This window comes from Microtus oregoni, unplaced genomic scaffold, assembly GCF_018167655.1.
Source record: "Microtus oregoni isolate MIOR12 unplaced genomic scaffold, Mior012 000050F_000, whole genome shotgun sequence".
NCBI classification, from domain to species: domain Eukaryota; kingdom Metazoa; phylum Chordata; class Mammalia; order Rodentia; family Cricetidae; genus Microtus; species Microtus oregoni.
Window position 1 is genome coordinate 2,176,782 of NW_024543224.1, and position 10,202 is coordinate 2,186,983.

The window sequence follows — 10,202 nt, forward strand, 5'->3', positions numbered from 1 at the left end:
CTTGGTTCTTGGAATGCCTGCCCTAAGCAACTTAAAGAAAGGGTGTTTTACTTACCAGTTCATAGGATAGAATCAATCGTGACAGGTAAGGTCTGGCAATGACTCCAGCTCCTTTCTGTGGTGTCAAGAGGTTGCTTGATCACACCTTAGCACATCAGAAAGCAGAGAGAAAGAAAATGTCAATGATCATGATCATCTGGCTTTCTTTTTTTCTTTTCATTCATGCTAGTATTAGTCTATGAGATGGTGCCACCCATATTCCACTTTGAAAAAGCCCTCACAGACACACCGATATATGTGCTTCATTAATGACCTAGGTATTTTCTAATTGACTTAAGTTTATAATAAAAGGAAATCATCACAGTGAATAAATAAGAATTCTTTTAAAAAAGTAAAAGTAAGAGAATACAAAAGAATAGAGAAACCCTCCAAAGAAAAGACTCCAGAAAATGAAAAATCTTTTAACTATACAACCTCAGTTCAACATGAAAAAGCAATGGAGACCAAAATCCGAAAGAACCTTGCACATAAGTAAGGATTTTTAACACATGAATATAAAGTATGCATGCATTTTAATCCGTACTGTGCATTAGGGTTAAACAGTAGAGGACACTTTTTTGTGTAACTTATCCTTTCATTTGAAAACAAGTCTTTTAATACACTTCATCATTACATATTTTATATTTATATGAAAAAAGTTACTTTCATATAAGAGCTATCTATACCAAGAATTCCTCTAGACAACAGTCAAGTTTTTTTTCCTATCTGTATGTTTTTCCTGCCTGCTGAACCTTTATTGTTATAGAGAATTCAGGCCAAAATAATAGTTTATAAAGAAAGGAAGCCAACTGGTTTTGTAAGCTGTAAAGGTTAAAATGATTCTATGAAACATTCCCCCTGGAAGCTTTGTAAGCAACACTTTTCTCCCAAATTTTATGACAGCTGGTACAACATGAAACCATATGCCTTTTTATATCTTCTAAATAAAAATGACTAATTTGACTTATTAGCACTGATCTTCTAGAGATGGAGCTAAGAGAGTTTTTGCAGATTTATCTGCTTCTTAATTATATTGTAACAGTGTCTGCTTTGACACCAGAAACAATAATGTTAGCCATCTGTTTTCAAATATTTCTGAAGAAAATTATAAACTTTACCTTTATGTACTTTGGATATCTTTTAAAAGTTAAGTGTTTGATATTATTTACATCACAAACTCCTCAGAATTATATGGCTATACATATGAGAAAGAGCAGATGATATCCCCAGTGTGACCCTCAAGGATTAGAACCACCATATTGGAGTTTTAAAAAACCTGAGAGTCTTCTATTATCCAATTCTCTCATTTTACAGCTAAAACTTTAAGGCCTAAAATGGTCAAACAAATTGACTGTGGCTACAATTTGCCCACAAGAGATTAAACTGGAAGCCAAATTTTCTGACAATGTGTTATTTGCATTAATCCCACCCTCCCTCTGAGAGTCCTCTCTATCTATAGAGACTCAAGTGCGGAAATCTAGCTAATGATAGCCGGAAATTTAAATTAGAATTGAAAGTCCATTAAGAAGCCAAAGATTCTGTCTTATACAACACCCACCCAAGGAAAGGGACCTCTCTGCACTGACTGTTTATCAGATATTCTGAGGAACAGGGAGATTGCAAAATAGATCTTACAATGAATAGAACTGGTATCAGTTCAATTCAGCAAGTGTACTTGTGGCAAATCAAGTTAGGCCTGTTATTTGTTATATTGTGAAGCAAAATATATCCAGGGAGTCATGATGTCTCTCAGAGAAAGAATATTTGAAAGAACTTATTTAATGATTTAGGATTGAGTGAGGATTTGAGGAAGAATCTAAGGATTGTTCTTAATATTCTCTAGCAGAAGAACAAGACTTAATTGTACATGACAGTCCAGTATGCAGTGACATGGATAAGAACAAATGATAAGTGTCACACCATGTCTTAGCTCCTAGTGCTGTGATAAAACACCATGAACAAAAGCAACATCGGAAAGAAATAATTTATTTCACTTATACCTTCATATCACAATTTATCAGTAAGAGAAGTTAGGAAAGACTATCAAGGCAGTAACCTAGAGGCAGGAACTAAAGCATAGGCCTTGGAGGGCTGTTACTTAATGAATGACTTGTTCTTCATGACTTACTCAGCCTGCTTGTGTCTACAACTCACAACCACCTGTGCAAGGGTGGCACTGCCCCCAGCAGACAGCTCTCCCACATCAACTATTATTCAAGACTTTGCTCTTACAGGCTTGCCTACAGACAACCTGACGGAAGCATTTTTTTCAGTTGAAGTTTCTCTTTCAAAAAAAAAACAAAAAAAAAAAAAACAAAAAACTCTAGCTCTATCAAGTTTACAAAAAAATAACCCATGCACACCTACTCTTGGTTATCAAGGATTACATTTCAATATTTCTCAATGTGGCTTCATTGGTAGGATAGAAGAACATATCAATGACTCCTAGATGCAAATCTTGTTTGCTTAGTTCTCCAATGAAACAGTTAATCACCTTAAATTAAAATTAGAAATCATATATTATGGAACAAAACCACAAATCAAAGAAGACAAAACAATATTTACTCTCTGTTCAGGCAATACTAACAGTACATTGGGAAAAAGATGAACTTGACTATTAAAAGAATCAGATTTGAATACTGGTACAAATTCTTGATAACTATGTGATTTAATAGATGTGTGACATTGGCATTCTCAGAGTACTCAAAGATTGAATAAAATAATGCAACTTGTCTTGAGAAATGTATGATTGAACCATTTCCAAATGTTGTCTGTCTTAGGGTTTCTGATGCTGTGAAGAGACACCATGACCATGGCAACTCTTACAAAGGAAATATTTTGATTGGTACTGGTTGAAAGTTCATAGGTTTATTCCATTATCATCAGTGTGAAGCACAGTGGCAGGCAGGCAGGTGCATTTCTGTAGAAGTAACCAAAAGGTCTACATCTGGATTCACAGGCAGCAGGAAGAGTCAATGAGTCACTTGGTCTGGCTTGAGCTTCTGAAACTTCAAAGTCCACCCTCAGTGATATATTTCCTCTAACAAGGCCACACCTACTCCAAGAAGCCACACCTCTAAGTAGTGCCACTCCCAATGGGCCTTTTGGGCCGTTTTCCTTCAAATCCCTCATTGTCGGTTTTCTTTTTCTCTTTTTCTCATTCTTAAGAAAATTTCCCTTTACAAGCCTTCCTGATCACAGTTCAGAAGCCTTTACTGTAACAAGTACTTCCCTCACCACTTATTTTCCATCTTGGTAAAGTAGTTAGGTTAACCTGTTAAACCATAGTAAAACTTTACCTTTGTTTCAGGTCCACACTGAAAGAATCTTGCCTGAATTAAAAGACAAGAGAAGGTGGACTAGCTCATACTTAATAGTTTTTGCCATAAGCAAGGTTGAGGACCTGAGTTCCATCTGCAGAACTCACAGAAAATTGTCAGATGTGGTGGCATATATTTGTAATCTCAACACTTGGAAAGAGGGACTGGAGAATCCTTGAGGCTTGTTGGTCAGCCAGTCTGGCTGAATAGGTGAGTTCCAGGACCATGAGAGATGCTGTCTCAGAAGGGGTGGACTGTGTTCCTGAGGAAGATTTCTGAGGTTGTCTTCCATATTCCAAATGTGTGCATGTGTGCACACGTTCGTGCACACACATACAAAATTATAATGACTAATAGGAGAACGTTGACCTGGTGAAAAGAATGACAAAAGCAAAGATGTGTCTAGCTTCAGCAGTTGCATGTGGGAAAGTCAAATGATAAAATGGTCAGGCTTGCTGAGCTTATTTCAAAATATTGATCTGATCTCAGGAATGAAGTGAATTTAAAAATAACACTGAAAGATACAAACAGTGAAGACTCATTATTAAAATCAACATTTCTACATATTGATGACCTTCAAAGTTCTGCTTCACTAGATTCAAACTACTTCCCTAATGTAATAGAATTAAGTGTGAGGGAGAGAAAGAGGGTGTCTGTATGTACTCTCTCTCTCTCTCTGTGTGTGTGTGTGTGTGTGTGTGTGTGAGAGAGAGAGAGAGAGAGAGAGAGAGAGAGAGAGAGAGAGAGAGAGAGAGATTGGCAGGAAAAGAAGGGTAGTAGGTAGAAGAAGAGGCTAGTAGAAACCAAAAAGTGTTATTCTTAAAAGCTCTGAAAGTTTGAAATCGTCTTTTACAGAAGTTAAGGATGAAGCCATTTTCCAGAAATCAGGATGGAAATGCTGTTTCCAGCAACAAATACTTAAACCAAAGGTACAGTCACTTACCTCGTGGATTGCTTTGGTTAAATTTTCAAGTTTCCCAAACAACATCTCACATTTTCACGTGCAAAGTCTTATTTACGTTCCTAATGAGATTACAGCCTCTAGTAACTAACACACTAGGAGATTCTTCTCTGGTATTTGTCTACTAGTATTCTTACTTTTAAACAGTCCAGATAAAGATTTGAAAGAGACTTCCAGGCGTAGGGGTAAAAGGCTATCTGTAGCAGGAATTCTGCTAACACTACAATTCCCTGAGATGCACACATCAATATAACAAGGGAAGTAAGGGCCTAGAAGACAGTATGAGAAAAATTTTATTAAGTGAGTTAGTTACTCAATGAGGACATTTCTGGTTTTCACACTATTTGACTTAATAACTACTTCTTCAACGGTACATAACATAACAGAAGAAACAAATGTCAAGAAAAATATAATGTCAAGAGCCTCATTAGCACTGTTGGCAAGAAACAAGTGCTAACAACCAAGAGCATAGGGTCAAAAATGTGACTGCTTCCTGGGTTACAGGAATGCTATGCACCTCCTCCACCTAGCATTCTTGTAAAGCCATCCTGTTGGTTATAATGGAGAAATCAATATAGTAAATGTTCACTGTAAGGAAGACTGCAGAAATCTGTAGGATCCAACATATTATGTGGTATCTTACATGAGACCTAACTATCCTGTAGGTAAAATAAATGGGATACAAAGCATAATACTGACCCAAGTGAACTGCAGTTGATAGGAGGTTAAGTCCATAACCAGAATAATTGTCATGGACATCTTACTAATTTTAAACCCAGTTATGATTATTCAAAAGCCTATATTTATATACCAAATTATTAATAATTAACCAACACAAACTCAAATACATTATACTGAAATCAAACATTAAATAATCGAAGACTTACCAATTCTTATTTTGTCATATTTTATAATTATTCATGTTTTCCTGGTTATTAAAAATATTCTACGTCTAGGAAAGAAGGCATACACCTTTAGTCCCAGTACCTAGAACAAAGAGGGAGTCCGATTTCTGTGAGTTCAATACCAGTGTGGTCAATACAGTTATCCCTAGGCTAGCCATGGCTATATAGTGAGAACATATTTGAAATTAAATTAATTAATTCTACATTGAAATATTGTAAAATGCAGAGTTCATTTATTTTTTTCACCACTGAGGCAAAATATCCTAGAAAAGTAATCTGCAAAAGGAAAGTTGTATTTGGGCTCAGGGTTCAGTCCAAGTTCATCTAAGTCCATTGCATTATAGACATGATGAGGTAGGGTGCCTTAAAGGTAGAGGAGGATCAAAGGCGTCTGTCTTCATAAAGTCTGCCAGGAAAAGAAAAGGAAGACATGAAGGGTACAGGGATAAGATATACTCTTCCAAGGCACACACTTGAGGATCTAATCCCTCCAATTAAATTCCATGCCTATCAGCACCCTTGGTAAGAACTATTGATAAATTTAGCCTCTTCACAATCTAATAACCTATGAATAATTTTATCATTCTGGACCACAGGTTCAACTCATAAACCTTTTAAAAGATAGTTTATATAGTAAACTTATGAGGATAAATTTACTAAAGAAACAAAACCATCAGAAACACTATATACCATAAAAAGGCAGGCTTTAGTTTGGCTTGTGTGATTATAGCAGAATAATTTAACAGTGACACATTGGAGAAGCTGAAAATCTCAGCATTTACATTCTGGTACTGAAGACCTGGACAACCTATAAAAAGTCACTAGTCTTCTGTCTATGTTAGAAGGTCACAAAACTAAGTTTTGCTATCAATGAAGGATGAGAGCAGCAGCAGCAGCAGTATAAACACGCTCACCATCAAGAAGGGAACTTTGCCAAGCTCTTTTCTAAGACCTCAGTGTATCTGACCTCTCTATATCTGGGTCACTCCTACTTAAAATTTCTGCCCACCATAGGGGAAGATCTTCCCTCTTCAGTTTATCTTTCCTGATAATGCCCTCCCAGACATGCTCAGAGAACTATCTCTGAGGTAACTCCAGATCCAATCAAGCTGACAATCAAAATTATCCACCAGGACCCATATGGGTGAGAGGATTCCATGGGAATCATGGAAAGCAATTATGCTTACACTATTCCACCAATGCTGCACCAACCACCACCAGGGGAATCATGAACTAAATAATCAAGTGTATTTTTTTCCAGATAGTTGATTTGTAAGCATGTATCAGCACAGCACTAAATAGAACCAAAACTGAACAAGGGAGATCACACTGAAAGAAAATCTTTAAGCCTCAATCAGAATGCTGGCCAATGAATACATGTATTCATGAGTTTTAAATAAAAATAAGGGTGTGTGTGTGTGTGTGTGTGTGTGTGTGTGTGTGTGTGTGTATAATCTGCCACTAAAATTTTTTGATTAATATACAACTATTGGTCCAGATTCAAATGCAGCCTCATATAAAAACTGTAATAAGGACTGAGGAGTTCCATCTGGATGGGTGAGTGTGTGCTATCCAGGGGCGGATTGTCTGGAAGAGAGCACAAACGCCCCTCCCCCAGCTCCTTCTGCAGGGCTGTCTTTCTTATGCACAACCCAGACCCCCAGCACCCCCCAAACCTGGCCTGCTGTATGCTAGAACCAGTGCTCAAGGATAGTTTTCTGCTCCTACACTAAGGCTACCCACCCAGAGCGGTGAGTACCTGCCTACCAGGCAGGCCTCAAGGACCCCCGAAAGGGAGCCTGGGCACCTTCAGCTTGTGCTCCAGGGGTGCCTGTGCTCTCCTGGACCTCACCCCGCCTGCCCGGTTTTTCCTTTTTGTCCCCGGATCATCGGGCTACCAGGCAGACCTGTCCCGGAAGAGAGAACAAGTCCCCCTCCCCCAGCTCCTTCTGCAGGGCTGTCTTTCTTACACGCGACCCCCCCCCCCCCCACAAGCCTGCATTTTCTGCTAGGTCCTTTGCTCAGGAACAGTTTTCTTCTCCTACACTAAGGCTATCCACCCAGAGAGGTGAGTGCCTGCCTACTGGGCAGGCCTCAAGGACCCCCCTGAAAAGGAGCATGCGCACCTTCAGCTTTTGTGGCAGGGTGTCCTGTGTTCTACTCGTCCCCACCATGCCCAACAAGTTCTCCCTTTTGTCCGCGGGTCATTGGACTACCAGGCGTCAATGTTTCGGTGCTGAGGAGTTCCATCTGGACCTGACGGTTCCTGCTTCTACACTGAAGAGTTACACCGAGAGAGTCAGTCACAGCAAAAACTGGACCAAGACAGCGGGCCTCTCCTGGCTCCATTTGAAGGAAGAGATGGGAAGGTGCCAATGCAAGAATTCCTCCAACAACCTGAAAGTCAACATGACATAACTGGAATCCAGGGATCCCGAAATAAGAAGAATTGTACACCCTACTCTAGAAGAATTAGAAGAAATTGACTCAAAAATGAACTATATGAAAATAATAGAAGACCTTAAACAGGAGGTGAAAAACTGCCATAAACAATAAGAGATCACAAACAAAAGGTACAGGAAATGAATAAATCGCTCAAAGATACCCAAGAAAACCAAGAGAAACAAGAAAAAGCAATCAAACAGGTAAGAGAAGTGGTTAAAGACATGAAGAATGAAATGGAAGTAATGAAGAAAACACAAACTGAGGGAAGGATGGAGATGGAAAATCTGGGTAAATGAACAGGAACTACAGAGACAAGTACTACCAACAGATTACAAGAGATAGAAGAAAGAATGTCAGACACTGAAGATACCATAGAGAAAATAAACACACTGATAAAAGAAAACAGCAAAGACATCAATTTCTCATCACAAAACATTCAGGAAATCTGGGATACAAGAAAAAGCCCAAACCTAAGAATAATTGGGATAGAAGAAGGAGAAGTACAGCTCAACAGTACAGAAAATATATTTAATAAAATTATAGAAGAAAACTTTCCCAACCTAAAGAAGGATATTCCTTTGAAGGTTCAAGAAGCATACAGAATACCGAATAGACTGGACCAAAAAAAAAAAAACATCTCCTCGCCATATAATAATCAAAACACAAAACATACAGAATAAAGAAAGAATATTAACAGCTGCAAAGGAAAAAGGCCAAGTTACTTATAAAGGTAAACCTATCAGACTTACACCTGATTTCTCTATGGAAACAATGAAAGCCAGAAGGTCCTGGATAGATGTACTTCAGAAACTAAGAGACCATGGAAGCAAGCCCAGACTACTATACCTAGCCAAGTTTTCATTCACTATAAATGGAGAAAACAGAATTTTCCAGGATAAAAACAAACTTAAACAATACATAGCCACAAATCCAGCCATACAGAAAGTTATAGAAGGAAAATCACAACACAAGGAGTACAACACTAACTACACTAACTCAAATATCTAGAGACGCTTCACCAGCACAACTCAAAGACAGGAAACACACAAACTCTACTACTAAAAAAAGTGACCGGAGTTAACAACCACTGGTCATTAATATCACTTAATGTCAATGGGCTCAACTCACCTATAAAAAGGCACAGGCTAAGAGATTGGATACGAAAACCAGATCCAACATTCTGCTGGTTACAAGAAACACACCTCAACCACAAAGACAGGCACCTACTCAGAGTAAAGGGATGGGAAAAGTTTAATCAAGCAAATGGACCTAAGAAACAAGCAGGTGTGGCCATACTAATTTCTAACAAAGTTGACTTCAAACTTAAATCAATCAGAAGAGATGGAGAGGGACATTTAATATTCATAACAGGAACAATTCATCAGGATGAAGTCTCAATCCTGAATATCTATGCCCGTAATATAAAAGCACCCACGTACGTAAAAGAAACATTACTAAAACTCAAGGCAGCCATCAAACAGTATAAACTAATAGTAGGAAACTTCAACACTCCTCTCTCACCAATGGACAGCTCAATCAGACAGAAAACTAACAGGGAAATAAGAGAATTAATGGAGGTAATGAATCAAATGGACTTAACAGACATCTATAGATTATTCCACCCAAAGAGGAAAGAATGTACTTTCTTCTCTGCAGCTCATGGAACCTTCTCGAAAATTGACCACATACTAGGTAACAAAGCAAACTTCCACAGTTACAAAAAAATATTTGTAACCTCCTGTGTCTTATCAGATCGCCATGGATTAAAGATAGAATTCAAAAACAATGCTACCCTCAGAAAGCCTACAAACTCATGGAAACTGAACAGTCAACTACTGAACCACACCTGGATCAAGATAGAAATAAAGAAAGAAATTAAAGACTTCCTCGAATTCAATGAAAATAAAGAAACAATCTACTCAAACTTATGGGACACTATGAAAGCAATCCTGAGAGGAAAGTTCATAGCACTAAGTGCCCACTTAAAGAAAACAGAGAAAGCACACATTGGAGACTTAACAGCCCACCTGAAAGCTCTAGAAAAAAAAAAGGAGCAGACTCACCTAAGAGGAGTAGAAGACTGGAAATAATCAAATTGAGGGCTGAAATCAACAAAATAGAAACACAGAAAACAATCCAAAGAATCAATGAAACAAAAAGCTGGTTTTTGGAGAAAATCAAAAAGTTTGATAAACCCCTATCCAAACTAATCAAACGGCAGAGAGAGAATATGCAAATTAATAGGATCAGAAATGAAAAAGGGGACATAACCACAAACACAGAGGAAATTCATAGAATCATTAGATCTTACTACAAAAGCCTGTATGCCACAAAACTGGAAAATATAAAAGAAATGGACACTTTTTTAGATAAATACCATATACCAAAGTTAAACCAGGACCAGGTGAACAATCTAAACAGACCTGTTAGTCGCAAAGAATTAGAAGCTGTTATCAAAAACCTCCCTACCAAAACAAGCCCAGGACCAGATGGTTTCAATGCGGAATTCTACCAGAACTTCCAAGAAGACCT